The sequence below is a fragment of the Sciurus carolinensis genome, chromosome 8, assembly GCF_902686445.1.
Source record: "Sciurus carolinensis chromosome 8, mSciCar1.2, whole genome shotgun sequence".
In the NCBI taxonomy this organism is placed as follows: domain Eukaryota; kingdom Metazoa; phylum Chordata; class Mammalia; order Rodentia; family Sciuridae; genus Sciurus; species Sciurus carolinensis.
Genome location: NC_062220.1, coordinates 123,738,787 through 123,749,527, shown reverse-complemented (window position 1 = coordinate 123,749,527; position 10,741 = coordinate 123,738,787). Strand labels below are relative to the sequence as shown.

Sequence of the window (10,741 nt, the reverse complement as noted above, 5' to 3'; positions counted from 1 at the left end):
CCCTACTGGTTCCACGATTTGGAACTGGCTCTGTGCGGAAATGCTCTCACTGTGGGCCTGCACCGTGCAGCTGGCCGTGTGGGAAGAGCCCACTGCCGGAGTGTGGAAGACTACCTTGGGAAGACTCAAGCTGCCCTGCCCGGCTCCGATAAGCCACCTCTATCTGGGCCTGCCACCCGGGCTGAGCTTTACCCAGTGGGCAGACTCACCCGTGGCTCTACTTCAGTCCGAGTCTCTCAATGCCTCCCCTTCTTAACTCCTGGGTTGTGGAGCGGCCGGGGGTGCAGTCTCCCTCTAGGCCGCCATCTTGGATCGCCCCGTGAAGAGAGCCCGCAGCCGGAGTGGGCAGAGCCGCCTGAAGAGGTCTCCGGCTGCCCTGCCCTTATCCCTGAGGCTGATTGCAGATCGAGGCTCTCCGCTGGTTCTTTGCAGGAGTACACTGCACTGCAGCGGCTCCGGGACTCGGATCCTGCTCTGTTCAGACAGGCTCTCACTAGCGGGCCAGTTCCGTTCCGAGAACCTGGAGAAAAATATGGAACGCTTCACGAATTTGCGTGTCATCCTTGCGCAGGGGCCATGCTAATCTTCTCTGTATCGTTCCAATTTTAGTATATGTGCTGCCGAAGCGAGCACAGAACATTATTCTTTAGATACAAGGTAAATATTGGCAATATCTGTAAGATGGAGAAGATGATTACCCACTGCAACACCCACACAAGAAATCTGTACCCATATGGCAAAAGTTCATTTAAAGGAGCCTTAGGAGTCATGCAGGAGGTAGTGAAATCCTAGTGCATCTCAAGACATAGGAGGGCTGTTTTGCAAGTCAGGCCCACATTCAAGCCACAGGCCCCCTGATTGTGCTTCTGGGTTTGATACGGCCTAGGAGAAACTAAGCCTATCCGTGCCTGAACAAAAACTTCCCTCTGACATCAGTGATGCCAGTGGACAAAAACTGTAGTTCCATCCTGTCCCATAAGCTTTGATACTAGCTGATCCTTGAGCCCCATGCTGGGTATCAAGCTTTGTACTAGTCTCATCTTCCTCTTGCAGCTAGCGAGCTCCCCATGTCTGAGCATGCACAGCAGACTCATCTCAGTCTCCATCCTGTGGTGAATCCTCAGCCCGATCTATCTGGGGTCCACCCCCTATCACTGCAGTTAGAGCATGCACCTGTGTAGACAACCTCAGAGACATATGTGTATCTTAGTCAATGACACAGGATCAAGAGAACCCACTCTGCAGTGTACTCTGGGGGTGTTTAGCCTCAAATCTAGCCCCTCTTGCTGCAAACAGAAGAAACTCCATTTCTGCAGGACTTTTCTGAGGGATATTTCCTATTCTGAATCAATATAGATGGGCTCACCAGCCTTCAATCTACAACAGATCTGGGGATAAGGGAAGTCTCAACCCTAGCAAATCTTCCTGCAGTTGGGAAAACATCCCACCTCTGTAGGGATCTGGTGAAATACTCGTGGCTGTCCGATTAAATGAGACAGACTCACTGGGCTCTGTCCAGCAGTAAATCTGGAGGAGGCTCAGGCATCTCTGGCCACTCCCACAGCAGCTGGGAAACTATTCAGTCCCTGCAGGAAACTTCTGTGTAACTAGGATGAGAAATGAGGCTTGGGGCCCTGGCCAACTTCCCACAAGCTTGGATGCCATCTTTGGATTTTGCTCAGGTTCACCCAGGCCACAGTTTCTGCCAACAACATTGGAGTAATCACAACACTCTGGGTGCACTGGAATTAGGAACACCTACTAGTGATAAAATAACTATGGTGGCCAGAACTTGGGGAATACAGTCAGCAGCTTACTTAAAATCTTCTGAAGGGCACTTGAACAAAAGCAAGCACAAATTCAGTCTGAAGGCTAGAATCAATACCTAATTATTTAATGTATAAACCTACAAGTGTCAAGAATATTTGAGGAATTATGACTTTATTAAGTGGGCAAAATAAGACATTAGGGAATGATCCAAAAAGTGTGAGCTTTCAGAAAAATAACCCAAAGAGCTGTCTTTAAACAAGTTCAGTGAACTTCAAGAAAATAGATAAATAATACAGGAATTTATCAGATACATTTAATATAATAAAATTTAAAAAAAAGAATCAGAACACAAATTCTAGGACTGAACAATATAATGTAGAAAATTAAAAATGCAATGAATAAAACCAAAGCAGAATTAATTAAGCAGAAGATAGAAATGGATCTAAAGAAAAGCTAATTGAAAATACATATTCAAAGTTGAAAAAGGACCAAAGATAGGAGAATTTCTAGAGAAAATATTTGTTTTTCAAATGTAAACCAAGTTTTAGCCATGTGATGTCAATAGTGCTCCATTTATTTTTACTTGTGCAAAGGTCAAAGACTTTAGGGTTAACTTTAAGGAGAACCAAAAAATCCTCAAAGCATAAACTAATCATATTGTTATGTATGACTAACACCAACCAATAAAAATTAAAAAGAATATGTAGTGATATACAAAATGGAATATTATTCAACACTGATGAACTTGAGAGATACTATGGAAAGGGAGAGATATGCCTTGTGGAATTAAAACAGTTGGTATCAGAAGTTAAGAGAGTAAAAATGATTCACCATCAGATAAATAGATTTTAGAACATATGGAGCAGAAAATCATATGTAAAGGCCACATAAGTTTAATAAGGATAAAATATTTCAAGTAGATACAGACTTGGTCTGAGGAGGAAATTAAGCAAGCAAATAAACAATCACAGAATGAACATTATCTTCAAGCAAATATAAGATATTAGTAACAATTGGCCAGCTACCTAGAAAATGGGTATATATTCACAGAAATGGTATTGTAGACCAGTAATTTCATCATAATAAAATAAAGTATGATATCAAAAATAAAGCTCCAAAATAATATTCGAAATAACATGTCTTTCTTTCTTTTCTTTTTTTTTTCTCTTCTTTCTTTTTCTCTTTGTTTTTTTGAGAGAGTTCCTGTCCTTAATTTCTTTTTTTTTTTAATGTAAACAAATGGGATACATGTTGTTTCTCTGTCTGTACATGGCGTAAAGGCATACCATTTGTGTAATCATAAATTTACATAGGGTAATGTTGTTTGATTCATTCTGCCATTTTTTCCCTTCCCCCCCCTCCCCTCCCACCCTTTCCCTCCATCTATACAGTCCTTCCTTCCTCCATTCCTGCCCCCCTCCCTAAACCCAATCCTTAATTTCTTAATAGATGTTTACATAAAAATTCTTTCAGGTGTATTAATGGATGTGTTTTCTATAGATCCCTGTTGTTACAGAAGAAGAATCTAGTAGAAGCAAAATGTACAAGAGCATTAATAGTAGGAGCACAATTCGCTGTCAGCTTTAGCTCTTTCTTGGTCACACAGTGGTTATTTACTAATTCTTCAGTCACTTCATCATCCAAGTCAATTCAAGATAGGAAGTGAATGGACAAGAGTGCCCTCATTTAAACTTTCTTTTCTAAGAAACCTTTCTCATGGATGCTAATTCACAATAACGGGGGGAGGATAGGAAAGAAGAGAGTTACTTTATATTAGGTAGATGGGAGTGAAGGGAGGAGAAGGATTACGGGGGAAGGAATGATAATAGAGTGAAACAGACATTATTACCTCATGTACATATATGACTGCATGACTGATGTGATCCTGCAATACGTATAATCAGAAAAATGAGAGATTACACTCCGTTTATGTATTGTCTATCAAAATGTATAAATACATTTTACTTTCATGTACTGCTCATTAGAACAAATAAATTTTTAAAAATTTTTTTAAAAAAAACCTTCCTTAAATTCAGCACCATTCCCCCACACTGGCACCACTCACACAGCATTTGCCAAGAACTTGGTGAAATGTGTTTCTTCAGTCTGCTAGAGAGAGGGAAGAATGTGTGCTATGGTTCAGATGTGAGGTGTCCCACAAACACTCATGTGTGAGACAATGCAAGAATTTTCAGAGTTGAGATAATTGGGTTATGAAAGCTTTGACCTTAATGGTGGATTGGTAATCCACTGGAAGATATGGGTTAACTGGGTGGTAACTGTAGGCAAGTAAGGAGTGGTTAGAGGATGTGGGTCATTGGTGTGTGTCTTTGGTGGTCTCGGGTGAGCAGCGCTCTCTCTCTCTGCTTCCTGGTTGCCATGTCCTGAGCTGCTTTCCTCCACCACACTCTTCCACCATGATATTCTGCCTCGCCAGGGCCCAGAGCTGTAGTGTTGACCGAGGACTAAACTTCTGAAGACATGAGCCAAAATAAACTAGCCCTCCTTTAAAGTTGTTCTTGTCAGGTCTTTTTCTCACAAAAATGCAAAAGCTGAACAAAACAGTGCGTCTACACATAATGCAAATTTTAAAAATACTGGTATATCAAGTGCACCATTGAGTCATTTTTCCAAAATTACACTTGATAAGGACACTGATTTCCTAAATGTTATTAAATATTATCAAGTAAAAATAAGGCAACTTTCTCACACTTGGCCTTGGCTGAGATTTTATGCATTGATGACTTACTTTTTCCTTAAACACTTCGTTATGTATCCATGGGTCACTTTTCTTCCTTTCTTTCTCTTCCTCTTCCATCATTCCTTTTTCTTTAGCAATATTCTTAGTGAATCCTTTTCATAAAATTGGACTTTCAATTTGAGTTACCCAGATCAGCCCTCAATCCCTTGCCCTCTGACACCCCCTTGGTTTTCTTCAGTTCCAAGACTGAGCTGCCATCTGCACCTGATGACTGTCCAGTCATATCTGTGTCCTTGATTCTTTCCCTTTCTTCAGTGTTATACCAAATGCCTCATTTAATAATTTCAATTGGAGATATTATGTCAGGATGGTAATAAATTAATAAACAATAATTCATTATTTCATGATTCTTCAAAATTTTTACTTTTATATTTTATGTCCAATGCTTCAATATCTTCCATTAAAATATTAATATATGAGAATATGAGTAATACATACAGAAAAGTTTGAGAAATATACAGTATTAATATAGAGATTAGTATGTAAACACCAATGTATTCTCCCTATAATCCTTAAATTTCATCTTTATTATATTTTATTTATCTTTCCTCTATATTGAAGCATTTGACAGTAGTGTGCAGAAATAGCAACATTTGATTTCCACATACCTCAACAGGTGTCTTGTGAGAACAAATAAAATAATACATATTATATATGGTATATATTGTATATGTAATACAATATAAATATATTATATATCGTTGCAATAATATCACATTTATATAACATTTCATAAGTAGGACTTACTCAAATTTAACTCAGATTTTCCTAAAATGAAATGTGTGTCTATCTTTTTTTGTACCAAAACACATCAAGTTTTATGCATTGCATTTGAATAACATGACACTTGGTTTCTATTGTGTACAGAATCTATGAATACTATAAACTGAGTTCCAGATTCAAGAACACAAACTACTCCCCTTCCAGTGTTTCTCACCTCCACAGCAGCAAACTCAAACCTTCTTGCCTTCCTTCATCTTACTAGAAAATAATTTCAGTTCTACCCTCAAAATATATCCTGTAAGCAGCTCACTAGTCTTTTCTCAGTAGAAGAGGGTGGCTTCACATATTTTCTTGTATCACTTATGATGCATTATCACTGTCATTTGACTGATGACTTGATATTTTATAATCTTTAAAATAATTCATTCTGCAGTTATCTTTATATTATTATTTTATTTTCTTCACTTTGCCAAATGAGGTTTGAAATGAATTAATATTCAAAACTTGTATGCATAATAGCACAATTAAAATACAGATCATATAATAGAACCACCAAAACCTTAAATAATAAATTTAGATTAGAGATTGATTTTGAGCATGAGAAGAACCTAGACAACATTAACATACAGCAGGGTATAAAATTTTGGTGGTACATTTTACTTTTAAAAAATATCAATTTTTGGAGAGTGATCTGGCTGCAACAGCTGTCACCCCACTGACCACCAGGGTTGGTTGATTCATTTGATCTGGCTGGCTAGACAGGTGTCCACTTTCTCCCTCACCACTCCATGTGTGCCCACTTTGAAGCTGCACACTTGGTCGAAGAGAATGACCTTTCTTCATTCAAAAGTATAAGAGTAATTGTGCTCCCCTTCTAGAACCTCCAAACAAGTCCTCAAGAATATCAATTGCACCCTTGGGACTATGGTGAAGATTCCTTTATTAGGAATTGTATTCAAAAATTGACTCCTACATAAGCTTTTCTAGGTTTGTGCTAGTCTACATCACCCCCTGGATTTTTGGTGCTCAGTTTCTCTTATGAAGTTCCAAGACATATTTGAAACTTCCCTTTTCCCCACACCAATTAGTGAGCAATGTAAGACCAAGACCACAGCATGCATTTGAATTTTTAAAAAGCTATATACAATACAGTCTTTATTATTGACTAAGTGTATAATCAGGCAGAGTATTCCAAAGAGAACATGCCAATTATCCCATCAGAGGAACAAAAAGAAAAATATAATTTTTACAAAACAAAGAAATCCTGTGATCATGTGGAACATTCACAGGTCAAACCAAGGAATAATTTAAAAAGAGGAAGGGGAGTGGGCCCAGGAGGTGTATTTAAAGAAAAATAGATGGAATATCCTTCATCTGGGATTCTCTGTGAGGATCCAGGCACAGGACATGTGTAAGACTAATTTCAGTTTTGTCAAAAAGTTAATTGTTTCATTTTTTTCTTTTATAATAGTGTTTAAGATCAACTTTTTAAAATTGCTTTTTCTTCAAGGAGATTCATGAAAATCTCTGACAAGTAATTTAGAATTTCAGTCTGTGATAACTCAATATCACATAATTGGTGTACGTAAAAACCTCATGAAACTAATGAAGAAATCAGTGACTTTGTGAAACTCCCACCCCAATATCAAACAAAAATGAAGACATTACTAAATGAGCTAATGAGCATAGTGATTTTATGACTTAATTTGAAATGGTTCTGGTTCTTCATTTGAGTGTTTTATTTTCCAGATCTAAGGGAAAGCTTTTCTGTTTTCATTTAATATACCTGTAATTTACTGTAATTTAGTAAGTTGCACTTTTGTAAACAAAATTGAAACATTTGCCTCTTTCTCTACCTGAAATCTACATAATTCAGAAACTTTAGTGAATTTTCTTTTCCTGACAATATAATTACTTGCATAAATTCAATAAGAATCTGTTTTCTTTATAACAAGACACAAATGGGAACATGGGCTATAAGTCTAAGGCTTGAACTGCAACATAATTTTTGGTAGTACACCTAGAATACCTGGCTTCCAGGACTCATGATGAGTAAAACAATGACCTGCCTAGGAACCCACATTTTCATTAAATGTTGTCAGTCCTAATTCTAGGAGCATGATGGTGTAGTAGAACCACCAGAGACCATCCTTTCAAAGAAGCATCAATTTAAATAGTCACTGATGCACAGAAAATTTCTTCACCAGAACTAAGGAAGCCAGAACATCACAGTGAAGTTCTGTGGTCCTTAGATCACAAAGGTGAACACACCTTAGTTGTACAGTAAATGCAATGTTTCTCTGTGATCACAATGATCCTCCCCAGGATGGTACCACATATGAAAATTCCTGCTGTGAGTCAGCTTTTGCCTTGTGGTGACCAAAATACCTGTCCAGAACAATGCAGAGGAAGAAGTTTATTTGAGACTCTAAGAGTTCTAAGTCCATGGATGACTCACTCCACTGCTCTGGACCCAAGGGGAGATGGAAGAATGTAAAGAAAAGCAGCTCAGAACATGTCACCCAGGAGGCAGAGAGACCTCTACTCACCAGGGACAAAATATAAACCCGTAAGGCACACCCCCAGTGACCCACCTATCTATAGTTACCATCCAGTTAGTCCTGGTCAGAGAATTAATCCACTGTTTAGATTACAACTGTCAAATTCTAATCATTCCACCTCTGAACCTTCTTGCATTGTCTCACATATGCAGTTTTAGGGAACACCTCACATACAAACCACAACATTCTCCCTATATTCATGGTTTCTCCATGGGATGAAGGAGGCTGGAAATAGTCATTCAGATTTCCCATCATCAAGTACTTGGCAGGAGAATTCTCCTGCATTGGTCCATGGAAAGCACCATGAGCACTTGTGGGGTTCAATGACCTTGGACCAGCTAGGGACAAAGACAGGAGGGAGGGTCCCAAGAACACTCATATGGAACTTGACAGCAGCTCCCCATCTCTGCAAGAAGGGACACAGTACCAAGGCAGGTGTTCAGGACTATGACACTAATATGCACGTGGTCAGTCCACAGACCCTCTGGACTTGCTACTGACTGGATCCCTTACACAGCCTGGTTGCCCTCTGTGGGTTTCCCATAGACCAGTACATGGGAGACAATGCATCACAGCAGAGCCATCACTTCTAACCTGGGCTCAGTGCAAGTCTACTGCTGAGTTGAATACAATGATCAGCTTGCTAAGAAAAACTGTCAACAAGCAGATTCGGGCTGGAAAGATGGAAATAGCCAATTCACAAGCACACATACACACACAGATGAACATTTAAAAGATATAAGAGCAGTTAAGGAAAGATATGTGGTGTCAGAAAGATTCTAAACACTCTGTTGTAGTTTGTGTCTGGAATGTCCCCAGAAGACTCAGATGCTGAAGCCTTAGTCCCCAGCTGGTGGCACTATTGGAGGTGGTGCAAACCCCAGGTAGTGGGTAGAGCTGAAAGGTGTGGGTGTCTAGGACATGCCTCTGGGGGGGTGTCCTCTCCCTAAACCTCTGTCCCTCTCCCCCTCTTCTCTTGACTGTCATAGGTGAGCAGTTCTGCTCTGCTACATGCTGCCCACCATGACGTTCTGCCTTATCACAGACCATGGTGATAGGCCCAGCACATATGATTCAAAACCTCTGAAATTACAAACCAAAACAAAACTACTGTCCCTTCACTTGTGGTTTGCAGGATTTTGTCAAAGTAATTGAAAAGTGACTAATCAACTTCAGAAGAGCAATTTGACAGAAAAAGATTAGAAATAGTTCTAAGACAAATCAAAAGACTTTGATAATGATTCGAAAATTCAGAAATTTTTTTCAGAAAAAATTAACAGAGAAATTGAAATAATAAAAAAGCAGGAAGCAGGTTGTAGCTCAGTGTTAGTTTGCCAACATGCATGAGGCCTTGAATTTGATCCCCAGAAACTAATTAATTAATTAATTAATATTAAAAGCAAGCATAAATTCTGGATCTAAAAGATACAATACATGCAATGAATATTTAATAGCAGGAATAAGCAGAAGAATTGCTCAAGAAGCATTAGTGAAAACAAAAACAGATTATTAAAAAAATTAAAAAATCAGCAGAAAAAATGGAGAAGAAATGAAGAAAACTAATGAGATTGTGAGGTATCAAAAGAGTAAAATGCAAGTCACTGATGCTCCTAAAAGGGCCCATAGAAATACCAACAGAAGGGCTGGGGAGATAGCTCAGTTGGTAAAGTGCTTGACTTACAAGTACAGGGCCCTGGGTTCGATCCCCAGCACCGCAAAAAAAAAAAAAAAAAAAATACCAACAGTAAGCTTAATAAAAGAAATAACTGAAAACTCTTCCTACCTGAAGAAAGACATAGCGTTTGTGTATACAGAGGCCCAAGGTCACTGATCAGAGTTGACCCAGATACATTTTATTCACACTAGTCAAATGCAGAGATGATCCTGAAAGCAGCAAGAAGAAGAGGTAAACCACACAGTGCAATTCCAACATGGCTGGCATCAGACTGTGCAGTGGAAACCCAGTGGCCAGGAGGGGTATTACAGAAAAAGAAAAGAAAAAAGATGTGAAACTGCCAACAAAAACTGCTGTACCTACAAGACTCTTTGATAAGACTGGAGTTAACAAGAAAGCATCCCAAACAACAGGAGCAGAGGCAATTATTTGCAACAAGAATATTCTTATAGGAAATTCTTAAAGAAGCCTTTCAGACTGGAATAAAACTATGCTAACAAAATAAACACAGACTTCAGAGTTCCAACCCACAGACAAGTATGAGCAATGCCACACACACTCAGAATACTCTAACACAGTGATCGTTGGATTCAAGCCACTTGTATCATTAGTAGGAATATTAACACATGTGAAAATAAAACAAGAACATTATATAATGATGAAGGGGTCAATACAAGAGGATGTAACCATGGTAAATATGCATGTACTCACCAACAGCATAAAGCAAACATTAATCAATCTAAGAGGAGAGGGAGAAATGCCATGATCTAGGGGAATTTAATGCCCTATTTTCATCAGTGGATAGGTCTTCCAGAAATAAAACCAACAAAGACACAATGGATTCACAGCAGGGATATAACACACACACACACACACACACACACAAAGAAAAAAAGAAAAGAGAAAGAAAGAAAAAAGTAAAGAAAAGAAAAATCAGTAGTGTTTCTATATACTAATATTGAACTATCTGGAAAAGAAGCCAAGAAAGAAAACTCAACAATAACTAGAAAAAAGAAAATACTTGGGAATAAGTTCAACCAAGGAGATTTTAAATCTCTAAAAAGAAATCTTATAGAACATAGATGAAAGAAATTAAAGAGGATAAAATAAATGAAAGGATATTCTTAGATAATGTATAGAAAAATTAATGTTATGAAAGTGTCCATCTAGTCAGAGAGATCTACAGATTCAATGTAATGTCTATAAATTTTCTAATGTCATTCTTCATAGAAATATTTTATAAACTTAGAA

General features: G+C 38.4%; 1 non-coding gene across 1 annotated transcript; it reads right to left on the bottom strand.

Annotated features, from left to right (window-relative positions):
- Positions 1-526: 526 nt before the first annotated feature.
- On the bottom strand, positions 527-633 carry LOC124992060 (U6 spliceosomal RNA). The gene has a single exon (XR_007110057.1). It is a non-coding gene; the product is annotated as a U6 spliceosomal RNA (small nuclear RNA).
- Between the last annotated feature and the right edge of the window lie 10,108 nt (positions 634-10,741).